This window comes from Plecotus auritus, assembly GCF_963455305.1.
Source record: "Plecotus auritus genome assembly, chromosome: 3".
NCBI lineage: Eukaryota > Metazoa > Chordata > Mammalia > Chiroptera > Vespertilionidae > Plecotus > Plecotus auritus.
Genome location: NC_137772.1, coordinates 89,475,056 through 89,491,341, shown reverse-complemented (window position 1 = coordinate 89,491,341; position 16,286 = coordinate 89,475,056). Strand labels below are relative to the sequence as shown.

At 36.7% G+C, this 16,286-nt stretch overlaps 1 protein-coding gene across 2 annotated transcripts in view; it reads left to right on the top strand.

Annotated features, from left to right (window-relative positions):
* Window positions 1–16,286, top strand: part of ENOX1 (ecto-NOX disulfide-thiol exchanger 1) — a 598,797-nt gene that overhangs the window by 75,857 nt on the left and 506,654 nt on the right. The gene's annotated exons all lie outside the window — the stretch shown is intronic.

The following is a 16,286-nucleotide window of genomic DNA, read 5'->3' as shown; positions in this document are numbered from 1 at the left end:
TTCTTGATAATAGCCTTATTGTGAGGTGATAGCTTACTGTGGTTTTGATTTATATTTTCCTGTGATGTTGAATGAGTACCTTTTCATGTATCATTCACACTTTAGCTTTTTTTAAAATTTATTCTGTGAAAAATGCCATTGGAATTTTGATAGGGATTACAATGAACACGTTAAATGCTTTGAGTAGTATAGACATTTTAACAATATTAATTCTTCCAATCCATGAGCAAAGAATATATTTCTATTTTTTTGTGTTATCTTCAGTTTCTTTGTGTTATCTTCAATTTCTTTCATCAATGTTATACAATTTTCAGTGTATAGATCTTTCATCTTCTTGATTAAATTTATTCCTAAGTATTTTTTAAATTTTGATATTATTGTAAATAGGATTTTTACTTAATTTCTTTCTGATTGTTTGTTGTTGGTGTATAGAAATGCATCTGAGTTTTGTATATTGATTTTGTATCCTGCAACTTTACTGAATTCATTTATTAGTTCTATCAGATTTTTGGTGGGGTCTTTAGGATTTTCTATGTATAATATATTATCTACTGTATAAATAGAGACTATTTTACTTCTGTCTTTCTAGGGATTAGGGTGTCTTTTATTTCTTCCTCTTGTCTAATTGCTTGGGTTGGGACTTCCATTACTATGTTGAATAGAAGTGGCCAGAGTAAGCATCCTGTCTTGTTTCTGATCTTAAAGGAAAAGCTTTCAGCTTTTAACCATTGAGTATAATGCTAATGTGGGCTCATCATATATGGACTTTATTATGTTGAGATATCTTCCCTCTATACCCAGTTTGTTGAGAGTTTTTATCATGAAGGGATATTGAATTTTGTCAAATGCTTTTTTGCATGTATTGAGATGATTATGTTTTTTATTCTTAATTTTGTTAATGTAGTGAATCACATTGATTGTTTTGAGGATACTGAATAATCCTTGCATCCCTGGAAAAAATACCACTTGACCGTGGTATGTAATCATTTAAATGTACTGTTAATTTTGGCTTGCTAATATTTTTTTGAGAATTTTTGCATCTATGCTCATTAGGGATATTGCCCTGTCTTTTCTTTTCTTATAGTTTCCTAGTCTAGCTTTAGTTTGAGGGTGGTGCTGGCCTCATTAAACAAGTTGGAAGTGTTCCCTTCTAAGGGTTTGAGAAAGATTGGTACTAATTCTTTAAATTTTTGGTAGAATTCACCAGTGAAGCCATTCAGTCCTGGACTTCTGTTTGTTGGTAGATTTTTTATTATTTGATTCAGTCCCTTAATAGTAATTGTTCTATTTATATTTTCTGTTTCTTCATGAGTCAGTTTTATTAGATTGTATGTTTCTAGGAATTTATCCATTTCTTCTAGGTTGTACAATTTGTTGCCATATAATTGTACATAGCAGTCTCTTATTTCTTTTATTTGTGTGGTATCAGTTGTAATGTCTCCTCTTTCATTTTTTATTTCATTTATTTTAGTCCTTTCTCTTTTTTCTTGGAGAGTCTAGCTAAAGTTTTGTCTGTTTTGTTAACTTTGGAAACAAAACACAAAACAGCTCTTAGTTTCAATGACCTTTGGTCTTTGTTTAATTTATTTCTGCTCTGTTCTTTGTTATATCCTTTCCTTTAGTAACTTCAGGCTTAGTTTGTTCTATTATTATTATTATTATTATTATTATTATTATTATCATTTGTATCTACTGTAAGTTTTTGTTTTGTGGTTACCATGAGGCTTCCGAAAAAATCTTTTATTTATTCTATGTTAAGCTGATAAGAACTTAACTTCAAATTCATATAAACACTCTACATTTTTTCACCCTTCCTATGTTTTGTTTTTTATATTATAATTTGTATCTTTTTACCTTGTCCATCCATGAACAAATTATTATAGTTATTTTCAATATATATGGGCTTTAATATTTATGCTAAAGTTATACATGATTTATCTGCTACCATTACAGCATTAGGGTATTATGAATTGAACTATATATTTACTTTTACCAGTGAGTTTTATATTTTCATATGTTTTACTAACTAGTATTTTTTCATTTCAGCTTCAAGAACTCCATTTAACATTTCTTATAAAGCTTGTCTGGTGGTGCTGAATTCCTTCAGCTTTTGTTTGTATGGAAAACTCTTTATCTCTCCTTCAATTCTAAAAGATGATTTTGCCAGATAGAGTGGCCTTGGTTGGTGTATAGTGATCTGTATGATAGTATCCAATAAGACCCTTAAACTATCTTCAGTTATTTTCTTTTTTTTGTTTTGTTTGTTTTTGTTTCTCTGTTTTGATGATTTTACTGCCCTGTCTTTGAGTTCATAGATTCTTTCTTTCACCTGATAGAGACTGATGATAGAATGGTCTCATGTGGGAGGTGAACCCAGTCAATCAGCCTGGGCTGAGTTCCTGGTTGTCTGTTAAACCTTTGTGGTTGTACCAGCTGCCTTCTTTGATCTCAGTTGCTCTCAGCAGTTGAGGTGTCCAGACCTTTAAGTTTCTCAAGGGGAGGACCATACTCAGCACCTAGATGCAGGCTAATGGAAACTGGGTCCTCAGTCAGCAGCTGGGAATGTATGCAGTTAAGCTCCTTCCAGGGACAAACTAGGAAACTGGTGTTTTTGCCTGCTGTCTCTGCATTGCACCCTAATATATAGCACTGGAAGATGGGGGTGCTCCTGTGCTGTTACAAACTACAGAACAGTCCTGTGGGACTTAAGAATGCCAGTTCCTCCATCAGAGCCAGGTGATTTGGATTTTTTCCCTAGGGCAGCATCTGCAAAAGTTGAGGTACCACACTTGCATACAGGCTCCTTCTAGGGAGATAGAAGCAACTAGGAGTTGGCTAGAGGGAGAAGATAAGGAATGTATCTGCCAGCTTTTCTAGTTTCCATGGAGGGTTGCCAGTCTGTTAGTTACTTTTAAAATTGCATTCTCCTTCTAGCTTTATAACTTGGCAGCATAGGTTTTTGGTTTTAAACAATTCTTATTCTTTTAACTAGAGGCCCAGTGCACGAATTCATGCATGGGTGGGGTCCAGCCAGCCTGCCCCATTGGGGTGGGGGGACGCGGTTGGGGGGGGGGCGATCAGGGGGAGGGGCCATAGGTGGTGGCCGGCTGGCCCTGCCCCCTGGTCGAACTCCCAGTCAAACTCCAGGTCAAACTCCTGGTCAAGAGGACAATTTGCATATTAGGCTTTTATTATACAGGATATAAGCTTCATCTAAAACTATAAGTTTTCTGCTAAGCACTCTTAGGTTAATTTCATGAAATTTTTATATTTATGTGTTCTAAATATTTTATATTTTTTCTTACAATTTCTTCCTTGAATTCTTGGATATTTAGAAGTGGGTAGCTGAATTTCCAAATAATTGGGTTGGAATTTCTAGACCTTTTATTATTGATTTCTTTTAAAAAAATATGTTTTTATTGTTTATTAGAGAGAGAGAGGAAGGGAGAGGGATAAAGAGGTGGAAACATCAATGAGAGAGAAACATTGATCTGCTGCCTCCTGCATGCCCCCTACTGGGGATGAAGCCTGAAACCCGGACATATGCCCTGACTGGTAATCAAACTAGGGACCTCTTGGTTCCTGGGTGGACACTCAACTATTGAACAACACCAGCCAGGCTTATTATTGATTTCTAATGGAAATTCTTTGTGGACATATGCCATAGAGATAACATATTCTACATGATATTTTAAAATTTATTGAGAATGATTTTATCTTCCAATATGTGGTCTGTCCTATTGAATATTCTTCAAAGGACTTGCAAGAATGTATATTATGTGCATTCTGCATTGTTGAATTTAGTATTCTACATATATTTCAAGTTAAATTTGGTTAATATTATTATTCATATCTTATTTATCTGTCTTTTATTTTCTTTATCACATTTTGAGAGAGAGATGTTAATAATTTCTAACTACATGTGTGAATATTTTAATTTTTCTCCTAATTTCTGTCAATTTTTTGCTTCATGTATATTAAAATTCTTAGGTGCTTACGTATTTGGATTGTTATTCTTTATTAATAAAATGGCCTTCTACATAATACCCATTTATTATTGGGAAATAACTCAGTTTTTCTGATTATATCCAGTGGTTTGAAGTATACTTTGTTTGATATTTATATAGCCAACTCAATCAACTTTCTTATGTATCATATTACATAATATATTTTTCTTTTTTTTAACCTGTGTCTTTATATCTAAAGTGCATTTTTATAGAACATGTAATTGTTTGCTTTCTTATCTAGTTTAACAATCTATGCCTTGTAATTTGTTGATTTATTCTATGTATATTTAATGTAACTATTGATACTTGAATTTAATTATTCAATCTTGATATTTGGTTCCTATTTGTCACCTCTATTTTTTGTTTTGTTGTTTCTCCTTTTTTGTCCTTTTTAAGTTAATTGAATATTTTATTTTTTTAAATTGAATATTTTAATATCCATTTTATATAACTATTTTTTAATTTAAATTTTGTATTATTTTTAATAGTTGCTCTAGAGATCACAATAGTCAATTTTATCTCATTGCAAACTACCTTCAATTAATGTTATAAAACTGAATATGAAATGGAGGAACCTTACAAGAATATATGTCTGTTTTTATTTCTCTTTGCCATGGTGCTATTGATGTATCATATTTTTCTTCTTTATATGTTATCAAACTCAGAATATATTATTGCTGCTTTTGTATTAGTGAGATGACTTAAAATTGAAATAAAGAAGTAGTATTTTATATTTATCCATATGTTAATTATTTCAATCTTTCATTTTTTCCTGTAGATCTCAATGTCCAATATCCAACATTTGAAATGATCTCAGTACCATTTCATTTCAGCTAAAATACTTCCCTTAATCTTTCTTTGTTGTGCAGACCTGCTGTAAATGGCTTTTGCTTCTCTGAAAATCTTTATTTTATCTTTGCATTTGAAATGAAAGATATTGAATACTATTTTGCCAAATATAGAATTTTAGTTATGCTTTTCTTTCAGCTATCTAAATATGTCGTATTATCTCTGGTCTTCATTATTTCTAATAGTAGATATGTTATCATTCTTATTTTCTCCTCTGCCACCCCCACCTCCCAGGATGTGTGCATATGTGTATAGACTATTTTTTATTTCTTTATATTTGCTTTTGGAGTGTGACTGATTGTCTAAGCTGTGGTTTACTTTTTATTTATACTGGATTTGTCATTATTGTTTTTTATTTGTAAAATTTTCAGATAGTATGTTTTCTGAAAACAGTTTTCTTTTCCAATTTGTCTCTTCTCTCCTCCGAGGTTTCCAATCAGAAGTATGTCAGACTACTTTTTAATATCCCTCAGTTTATTGAGCCTCTGTAATAATACACTTATTTGTGTATTTATTTCTGATTTTTATGCTTTAGTTTGGATTATTTTTGTTGGCCTCACTTCAAGTTTATTGATTCTTTCTTGTGGCCAATCTGCTGTTAATCCCATCCATTAATTTTTTAAAAATATACTTTTATTGATTTCAGAGTGGAAGGGAGAGGAAAGATAGAAACATCAATGTTGAGAGAATCATCGATTGTCTGCCTTTTGCATGCCCCCTACTAGGGGTTGAGCCCAAAACACGGGCTTGTGCCCTGACCGGGAATCGAACCGGGGCCTCCTGGTTCATGTGTTGACACTGAACCGCTGAGCCACACCCAGACTCATCCAGTAAACATTTCAATTCAGATACTGTGTTTTTTATTTTAGGATTTCCATGTGTCCTGTTTTTACTGTTTCTATCTTTCCTAAAGTTCCCCTAGAGTCATCCTTTAGACCAGCGAGTTTCAAACCATGTGCTGTAGCACACTGGTGTGCCACAGGAATTTTTTAAAACATGCAATACCTGACAGTCAGGGCACTGACCTCTTTCACCCTTAAATTGTCAAATAAAAAAATGACAACAGCCAGTACAATAGCTGTCTAGTGTGAATGAATCAAAATTTTATCTATTTTTTATCAGATTGGCAAAAATACATATTTTTTGGTCTGCTGTAGAATTTTAGTAATTATTTTATATGTGCCTTTAGATGAAAAAGGTTGAAAATTGATGCATTAGACCCAAATACCATGTTCATTATGGTATTCTAAAGTTTTTGTTTGCTAATTCCAACATTAAAAGTTGTTTCTATTGATTGAGTTTCTTGACTGTGTATCACATTTTTAAATTTATTTTCCTATATAGTGAATTTTTATTGCATGCTAATATCGGGGATGATATGTGGTAGATATTCCAGATTGTTAATTTCCTTTGACTACTTCTGTGTTGTGTTGTAGCAGCCAGATGTGTTACATAATGATCACATTAAACTTGTAGAGGCTTGGTATTAGACTTCGTTAGGTTAAGTCTACTTTAGTTTTGCCTTTAGTCCCGTGAGAACTAGTCTTTCAACATAGTTTTTTCTTCTAAGTTTTGGGTCTTCATTGGTGTCACTAGAAAGCTCAGATTGTTTTCCAAGCTCCACCTAAGTAGGCAGGACTTGAATTGCAAATTTTGTTTCCTCTGAGGTGAGCAGCTGCTGAAATCTACATTTGGTCCATTCAGGCTTCCACTGGTTAGTTGTGGCCTGTGCTCTTTGGAGTCTTACCCCATGCATGCATGCATGCACTATTTAAGTAATCAGCCAAGGATTATTTGCAGGTTGTAGGTTTTGTGTTTCTATTCTATGGATTTATTCATTCTTGGACCCCCACCCGGGCCACTTTTCACAGTGCTCTGGCAGTCCCAGATTGTCCAGTGACTCCTCAGACCAATAAGACTATGGATTTCTGCTTGAATTCCATCTCTACTGCCCCAGGGGAAAGGATGTATCACACTGGATCTTATCCAGTGTGGTTTCTTTCTTTCAAAGGTCAGTTCTCCTTTGTTTGCTTTCTCTTCAATGACTTCAAATAGCTGCTTGTATATTTTGTGTTGAGTTTGTACTTATTTTCAGCAGGAGGGTTAATCTGATAAAAGCTTCCCTAGCATTATTAGAAGTCAGAACCCCTGTGAAGGTCTTGATCGGTGAGTTTAAACTATTTATAATGATGTTAAGTACTGTAATATCAGGACTTGTTTCTGCTGCCTTATATTTTATATTTACTGGGTATTTTTTGTTCTTTTTTCTTTTAAAATTTCCTTTGAATATATAATTTAAAAAATATTTATTCTATTTATATTCTTTGGGTGATTCTCCCTAACTTATTAAAATATACTCTTCTTTCTAATCTTTCTCTATGAATAAATCAACTTGTTATTCACAATCCTCCCTTTCAAGAAAAGTGCAATAGTATACCTGTCTTTGGTGTCTTTGCCACCCCTGTCATTTTGGTATTTTAGAACCAGTTCTTTGTCATCAAAGTTACTGTCTTCAGGTTTGAGACTATGGAGTAGATACAACATCCAGTGTCTAGTTTCCAATTTGCCATCAATTGAATATAGTTATTTCAAAATAAAATGTAATTCCATTAGATACAGGGTTATTTTTTAAAATGTAAAACTGAGAGACTAATAAACAGTTTCTGAAGGAATTAGTAAACATGTTTTATTTGTTATAGTTAGTGCTTTCTTTGTGAACACATATTATGGGGAAACAATACATGTCTTTATTAGGAATTTAAGGAAAGCTTCCTTAACTCCTAACATATCACCCATGTATTATATACATTTTGCTTTGAATGCCTCAACTCCTGAGTAACAATCCACTATCAAAAAATAATGTTGGGTATTCTGTAGAACGCAGTTTAGAATAGGCTCATCACTGGGCCTTTTGACAAAGGGAGGAGATAGATGTGTAACATTCCCAGAGAAGCCTTACAGAGGTAGCTGAGAAGACCATTTGTAGCTGCCTGGATTTATGGTCCTGATAAGTACCTTTTCTCAGGGGGGACACACACATTTCTGGGTACCCATAAATGAAGGAGATAAGCATAAAGAAACTGAATGGAATGAGAGAAAAAAGCTAAGTTTTTGGGTGGAACAATTATTCCGTAGTAGAGAGGAAATTTATACATTTGAGGAAGGAAGATTATGGACAGAACAGTACCCATTTCAGTGTGTCTCCTCACTCATTCCTCTGCTGGGTTTGAAGTTCCCTGAGGGATAAGTTAGGGAATAGAAACTTGGCATGCCCTGGACTTTGAGATCTGCCCATCAGTAGTTGTTTTTTTGTTGTTGTTGTTGTTTTTTTGTTTTTGTTTTTTAGCTATGTCAGGGGATAGGTTTAATCCTTCAGGAGAATGTTAGCCAACATTTTGGCAGCTGATATAAAGCCATGTTCTCCAATTGGATTGAACAGTAAAGCACTGATATGTCTTTATCCCTATCTGCCTGCTTCATTAGCCTTTTGATTTTTCTTGGAATTTGAGAGGAGTCTTGTCAACCTTTAAAATCCAACATTGTATTTTTGTACCCAAAATCAGTTTGTATAATAATGAAAATAATAGCAATATTTTAGAGCAATAAAAATGGTTCAAACAAATTATGAATACTTATAATGTTTTAGATGTACCTAAAGGGCATTATGCTGATTGGGGGAAAGCCAATCTCAAGATGTTACATGGTGTATAAACCTAGTTATATAACATTCTTAAATGACAGAATTAGAGATAGAGAACACATTAGTGGTGGCCAGGGGACAGAGATGGCATGAGGGGAGTAGCATAAGAGAGTTCCTTGGTGGGGATAGAATTTTGTATCTTGAACGTAATGGTGGTGACATGAATCTACACAGGGGAGAAAATTGCATGGAACTACACACACACACACACGAGTTCATGTTAAAGGTGGTAAAATCTGAATGAGGCTTGTAATCTGTAGGGGTATTGTACCAATGTAGTTTTTTGGATTTGATGCTGTACCATAGATATGTAAGATGTTACCATTTGCAGGAAGCTAGGCTAATAGTATACAGAACTCTCAGTAGCATTTTTGTAATTTTCTGTGAGTTGATAATTATTTCAAAATAAAAAGTTTAAAAAAGTGAGCCAACATTGCCACTTAATCTAAGTTCCTCATCTAAAAAGCAGGGGGAGGGGGAAGGATGAGCTAGAACTTAAAAGCCAAGCATGCTATGAGAGCCTTCGCAGTAATGTATTTTGTTCCAGTTAAAGTCATCACACACATAATCTTGAAAACTAAGAAAATATCCAGTAATATTTTAAAGTGCATTTATCTCTTTCTGAAGATTTTTTAAAACTCAAAAGGAGGTTTAGTTTCTGCCCTTAATGGCTGAGATGTTGGCTGCTTTGCTTCCTTGTTTAAAATCCAAGACTTAGGAAACACAAACTCATTTGTGATTACAAAAATACTAGAGGCCCGGTGCATGAAAATTTGTGCACTCAGGGGTCCCTCAGGCTGGCCTGCCCCCTCTCACAGACTGGGAGCCCTCAGGGGATATCCTATTGACAGGGGATATCCCAGGGGGAGCGGGCCTAAGCCACAGTCTGGCCTCCCTCTGCGGGAGGCGACCGGGCTGATCAGGGGAAGGTGCCACCCCCATCACCCCGCTGCTGCTGCCACTGCTGGCCACCGTGGCTGCCAGCCCTCAGCCCTCGCTTCTTAGTGCTGGGGCCAGGCCGGCTGTGGGAGAGGCTGTGGGAGGTTGAGGCACAGCAGGTCACACTCCGACCAGCCTCTGTGGAGGCATGGTGCCAGGACTGGGCCCGCACTGCTGCCTCTGTGGCTGCCTCTGTGGAAGGGGCAGCACTGGGACCCAGACTGCGCAGCCCCCCTCTCCTGCTGCCTCTGCGGAAGGGGCTGCAGCACTGGACCAGCTCGCGCTGCCGCCTTTCCCACGCCTCTGGCCCTCGGCCCTCGCAGCTGCTGTGGCTTTGTCCAGAAGGACGTCCGGAAGGACGTCCAGAAGACGTCTGGTCTATCTGGTCTAATTAGCATATTACCCTTTTATTAGTATAGATCGGGGTGGGGAAACTTTTTGACTCGAGGGCCACAATGGTTCTTAAACTGGACCGGAGGGCCGGAACAAAAGCATGGATGGAGTGTTTGTGTGAACTAATATAAATTCAAAGTAAAGGAGCGGAGGGGAGAGCAAGAGAACAGGATAGAACAGCCGGATCCGGCCCGCGGGCCGTAGTTTGCCAAGGCTAGTATAGATATTATCATTTACCATTGGCCCTAATAAAATTAAGATTTTTAAAAACAAATTATTGTTTTTAAAAACAAATTATTGTTTTGGGGGAAGAAGTACAGACTTAGGAACAATTAATGTTTTTGGTAATTATTTACTGCTCAGGCATTAACCAGTGTTCACTCTTTAGCAGAAATATATAGTATAAACCCCTAAATATGCAAAAGATGAACTAATTTTTCTTTATTATTGAAAACTCTGTATGCAAAATGAGTAGCATTTGAAAGCCAATCTTTCTATGTGCCAAAGTAATTCTAGAAAAGTAAATAATCTCTAATATTCTTTTTACCTATAGAAATGGCTTATTATCTTATCTTGCAAACCTGGTTTTCAGCTTATTCAAAAAGCCAAAAAATTCTTTAGTATTCGGGAAAGGAGTAACTCTAAGAATGCTCTGGAGCAGTGGTCGGCAAACTGCGGCTCGCGAGCCACATGCGGCTCGTGAGCCGTGGTTTGCCTCTCTGTTGGCTAATGAGTTTGCCGACCACTGGGATAGGGGTTTAATCACAGGGAACAACAACAGCCTGTAATTATTGGAATCGAGAGTCTAGGTCAGTGGTCGGCAAACTCATTAGTCAACAGAGCGGCAAACTGCGGCTCACAAGCCGCATGTGGTTCGCGAGCCGCAGTTTGCCGACCACTGCTCTGGAGCATGAGATCCCTCTAGCAGTTGCTATTGTTCCGGGGCACTTTCTTCATCTGAGATGGAGAACAAATCTCTTTTCTGCTCTTCCCTAGCACGGGAGTGTGTGTTTCTTTGCAGAGTCCCAATCATACCTGTGAACCAGAAGCCACTGTGTAAACATGAAGTGATTTGTTTGGCTTGTTGATCATGCCATTGTAGGCATTCTCTCATCAGTTCATTTCTAAGCTGATGCCCCAGTGATATTAAAGGCCACCAAACTTTTCCATGAGATATTACATAGAGCCACCATGCTGATTTATTATCCCCTGTTTTGTTTTTGTTGTTGTTGTTGTTGTTTGTTTGTTTTAAATATATTTTATTGATTTTTTACGGAGAGAAAGGAAGAGGGATAGAGAGAGTTAAAAACATCAATGATAGAGAAACACTGATCAGCTGCCTCCTGCACACTCCCTACTGGGGATGTGCCCCCAACCAAGGTACATGCCCTTGACTGGAATCGAACCTGGAACCCTTCAGTCCGCAGGCTGACACTCTATCCCCTGAGCCAAATTGGTTAGGGCTGTTTGTTTGTTTCTTGTTTTTTCCTTTACAAGGTTTGTGGAATTTGTCCCAGTCTCTGTACTGGTTCTAGATTGGGTCATGCAATTGCTTCACACGTTGTAAGGCAATAATGAACTGGGATGAGTTCTTTGCTTGTATATCTAAAATGTTGGGTATCAGGCATCAAAGTGCCAAAGCAATTCTTGCTTTTTAAAACTGTGAAGTTGTTTTTCACAGGCTCCTTTACTAGTATATATCCTGGAAGCTATGAATTTTACCTAAAAGGTTAAAACTGCGAGGAGAGTGTCTTGGCATATATGACTCATGTTCCTTCTAGAGCAGGATCACGGGGAGGCATTTTGTTTTGAATAAATATATCTTTAGTGAAGTGTGCACAAGACTTGACATGTGCTACTTGCCATTTTCAGCCTGTTATAATTTTGTGAAAAGTGCAGTGTTGATTGAAATTTTCTATTTTTGATCTTGGTGTTAAGATGATTTCTATTTTATTTTTAGCCTCAATAAAATGTGAGGGGGGAAAACAGCTATTCATTTTTGTGAGTTTTTTATTTGTATTAAAATTGTAACAATTTAAATTTTCAAAAGATGCCTTTTTATAGTATAGTTTAATTGTTTAAATTTTATGTAATACTCTATTTTTTAACTGCTGAGTTTTACATTTTGTTATTTATGTTGTGACTTAACATGCTGCAGAATTTCTGATATTTTGCTGGCTACTCTAGGAGGGCTATTGGAGGCCTACATTTCCAATTTTATATTGTTGATCTTTCCTTGCTTTGAAGATAGCTTCTAGGTCAAGATTGAACATGTTTACCAAAGTTACCAAATGGTATTTATGTAGGTATTGCCACTCTTACATATTGGTTGGCACAAACAAAGAAGGGAGCTTTGTAAAATGGGCTAAGGAAGCATTATTTGTGAGAGAGAAAACCAGTGAGATCAAAAGGTTTCCCGGTGATGCACCCATTTCTTCTGGGTCCTTTCCTCTAATTTCCCTGGTCTGCTTCGTCCTCATTCTCTGCTGATGCACAGAGAGTTGCTTGAATGTTTCTCTGATGTATCCTTTTTCTCCCTCTTCCTTCTTTGCCCTGCCAGATGTGGGTGTTCTTTATGGCTCTATCCTTTCCTCCTCAGCCCTGGTTCTGGTGTGGCCAAGCACCTGCAGGCTCATTGCATTTGGTTTCTGAGCCTTTCCTGAGCAGCGCAGAGAGTGAGAGGATATGTTTCTGAGTGCTATGGAGCACCACGTTCTGTGGCCCCCAAACCACCTCATCTACCTTGTGTTTGTGTCCACATAATGGATGAACATTTCCATTCTGCAGAAAATGTCTTTATAGTCACCCCAGTTATTTTCCCAGCTAAGCCCACACACAACCAAAAGAAGCAAAAAAGCAAAGACATGGTGTAACCAATTTGGAAAACAGTTTGGGAGCTTCTCAACAGTTTAAACATAGAGCTACCATATGAACTAATAATTCTCTTAAGTATGTAACCAGGAGACTGAAAATACATGTTCACAGACATACCTGTGCACAAATGTTCTTAACAGCATTAGTCTGTATTATGCTAAAATATGGAAACCCCCAAATGACTACCAACTTATGAGTGGATAAACAAAAAGTGGTTTATTCATGCAATGCAATTTTATTTGGCTCTAAAAAGGAATGGAGTTCTAATACAAGCTACAAGGATGAACCTTGAAGACCTTATGCTAAGTGAAAGAAGCCAGCCACAAAATCCACTTACTGATTCACTTTATCTGAAATGTCTACGATAGGCAAGTGCGTAGGAACAGAAAGTAGAAATCAGTGGCTGCCATGCATTGTGATGGCAGGGGTGGAGAGTGACTTCTAATGGGTATGGGTTTCTTTTGGGGATGATGAAAATTTCTGGAATTAGATAGTGTAATAGATGTACAACTCTGTTAATACTAGTATATAAAATTCACTGAATTGTGCACTCTAAAAGGTAAAAGTTTTATGATATGTGACTTAAATGTCAATAAAGTTGTTACTAAAAATAAAAACAATTCTAACCCCCTCCAACCCCACTTCCCCCACCCCCACGCACATAACCATTAGCTTCCTCACTCCCAGACTCCAAGGGCCTTACCCTAGAACTTATTTCCCAAGCCCATTTCTTCTAGAAATTACTTTTTCTACTTCTATAATTTACCCAATAAATTTTCTCTTACAAAAAAACACACACATTAAAACATAAAAATAATAAAAACAAAAGATTAAAGAATTTAAAGGTAACAGGAGAAAGGGTTTGAATGTTTTGTTGAACCAAGGTGGGCTCTTTGATGTTAGGGGATGGTTATCTGATGTTACAGTATAAACAAAGGGTTTGAATGTTTCATTGAACCACGGTGGTTAAGCTAGTTAAAGGACTTTTATAAATGAGGAAATCAAGTCTCAGAGAGGTTAACTAACCCTACTGGGGACGCTGCAGTGTGCATTGTGCCATGGGGATGGAGTAAGGATCTCTTCTTCTAAATGCATTCTTATTCCGCTGATTTTGTTTCCTTCTCAGAAGATCATGCATCTCATATTAGACGTGCTTTGTGAACATATCACTCTGCGAGGCTCCGTTACTGAATTAGTGTGAAGTCTAGACTCTCAGGATGAAGGCCCCCCCCCCCCCACCCTGTTGTTTGCCTCTGGTTCTTTGGAGGGTGTGGGAGACATGTGTGCTATTCGAACGACATGTGGGTTCTTCTCACTCGGTGCCTGTGTTTCCCATCCTCAATGGAAACAGTGGTGGTTGCTCATCTCTATGAGAGAAGAGTGGTTGGGGCCTATGCTTCGGAGTGACTTTTATTTCTTAAATGCATCTCATGAAAGACAACCTGCACTATAATCCAGGAGAGGATTATACTCAAGCTGTTGCAAGAGAGAGAATGTTCATTAATGAGGATTGTATTAAGGAGGAGGGAGAACACTTGTGTTTCATAAAACAAGGGAGTCAATGAATAAGGGTGGAGGTGGGTCTTATCTTGGAACAGGAGAAGGTAGGGTGGTCCTTTGCAGTTAGCTACTGCTTTAACCATATCTGCTTCTGCGCCAAGAATACATTGAAATTATGCATACATCTACTGGTGTTGCAAAGATGGAGACAACCCTGAAGCATCACTCAAGGGAGTATATTGTCCCCTTTCTGCACAGTGGAAGTGAAACTCATTTACCTGAGCGTGGTAGGTTTCAAGGAAGCTAAGAGAAGACCTGTGGAGAGTTAAAGAAAGGGGAAGACTGACTTGTGGGAACCAGGTCTGTAGGTAAATGAGTGTCCTGGCAAAGTGGCTTTTACTAGAACTACTGCAGCTAGGAAAACATAAACCCAGCAGGAGAGGCGCGTTGGAGTAACATGGTGGAATGATTTTTTGTAAGAGCTGAAGGAGTTATTTTTGAATATAAGAAGTGGTAAAAAAAAAAAAAAAATCCAGGTTTGGTGCTAAGACTGATTTTATTCCAGCACAGACTAGCTCGATAACAAATTAGTCTTTCTTAGTGTTTTTTCCCCCCCTCCAAGCCTAATTTCCATGATTTTACCATATGGAAACTCTGACTTTTATAAAGAACTTGCTCTATTGAGCAAGCTTGGTGCATTTTTCAAATGTTTCTTGACATTAACAGCTCTATTTCTCAATTAGCAAAGGGAATAAAGTTGATTAAGCATATCCACGGGGTGACAATTTACATCTGATTAGCCAGCTCTAAGGTAAACATTAAAAGGTCACTATAAATAACTTTTACTTCTTTTGTTTACAGAAAGACCAGTCACTAGGACCTAGCTTTCCCTAGTTCCTATGGCTGAAAAGCCCAGTTTTAAAATGATGGACTTGAACTGATAATGGGTAATAAAATCTGTTGAATTTAAAACTTAGTTGACATTTTGTTTGTTGCATTTTTCTAACCTTATTCTGATCGCCATCTGTTTTTGGGAGAACTACAATTAGCTAATCGTAGACAAAAGACAAAAAAGAAACATATGTAACATATGTATAGACTTGCAGCACGTCCTGGTAACCTATTCTTGGCTTTATCCTCACACTTGAAAGGTCTCCAACTTTTTCTTTTCCTGACTAAGAATAGGCAAACAGACAGGGAGAAAGCGGGGGCTGGAGGGAGGAAATTCACTCTACCTCCTATATTATAAAAATGAACAGTTCATCTTTATTTTATGCTCACAGGAATCAGAATAGCTACATTACGTACTGTCTTATGTATGAGAAAGATTCAAAAAAGTGAATTTATACTGTTAATTTTTCAAGCAGTAGTTTAAGTGGCCCTGTGGTATTTTGTTAACTATTTGGAAAACTTGTGGAGAATGAACTTTATGAGTGTTTCTTGTTTTTGGTTGGTACAATTTAGTTAAAATGTCGGCTCTTTTAGACATGGGACCCTGCTCTCTCAATCCATTCATATGAACATGCTTTTGTCTCCTCTGTCCATTTTATTCATTCTTTTTAAACAATGGGAATAGTTATGTTGTTGGTAATATTTTAATTATGAAAGTATACATGCTCCTGGTTAAGAAAAGTCAGATAACATGAAAGAGTATGAAGAGGAAAAGAAGGTCTGAAGAGGGAATTCATATTCCCACCTTTAGGAGATAATGATTACGTTTTGGTGAATATTCTTCCAAGTGTGTGCTTGTTTGTTTGTTTGTTTTTTCACTTTTTTCTGGGTATATAAACAAACATTTTAACATAGGACAGTGTTATGTATTGTCTTTAACCCAGTTTTAAAAACTTCTGTAATGTGTTATGTGTAGCTTTCTATGTAAGTAAATATGCATATAGCTTTGATTTTGATGGCTATCTGATGTTGCAGTATAAAGAGTTACTATAATATATAGTATTAAGCAACTCCCTCTTGATGGGCTTTTAGGATGTTCTTTAGGTAAATTCTGGTGAAAACTCTGGGTCATA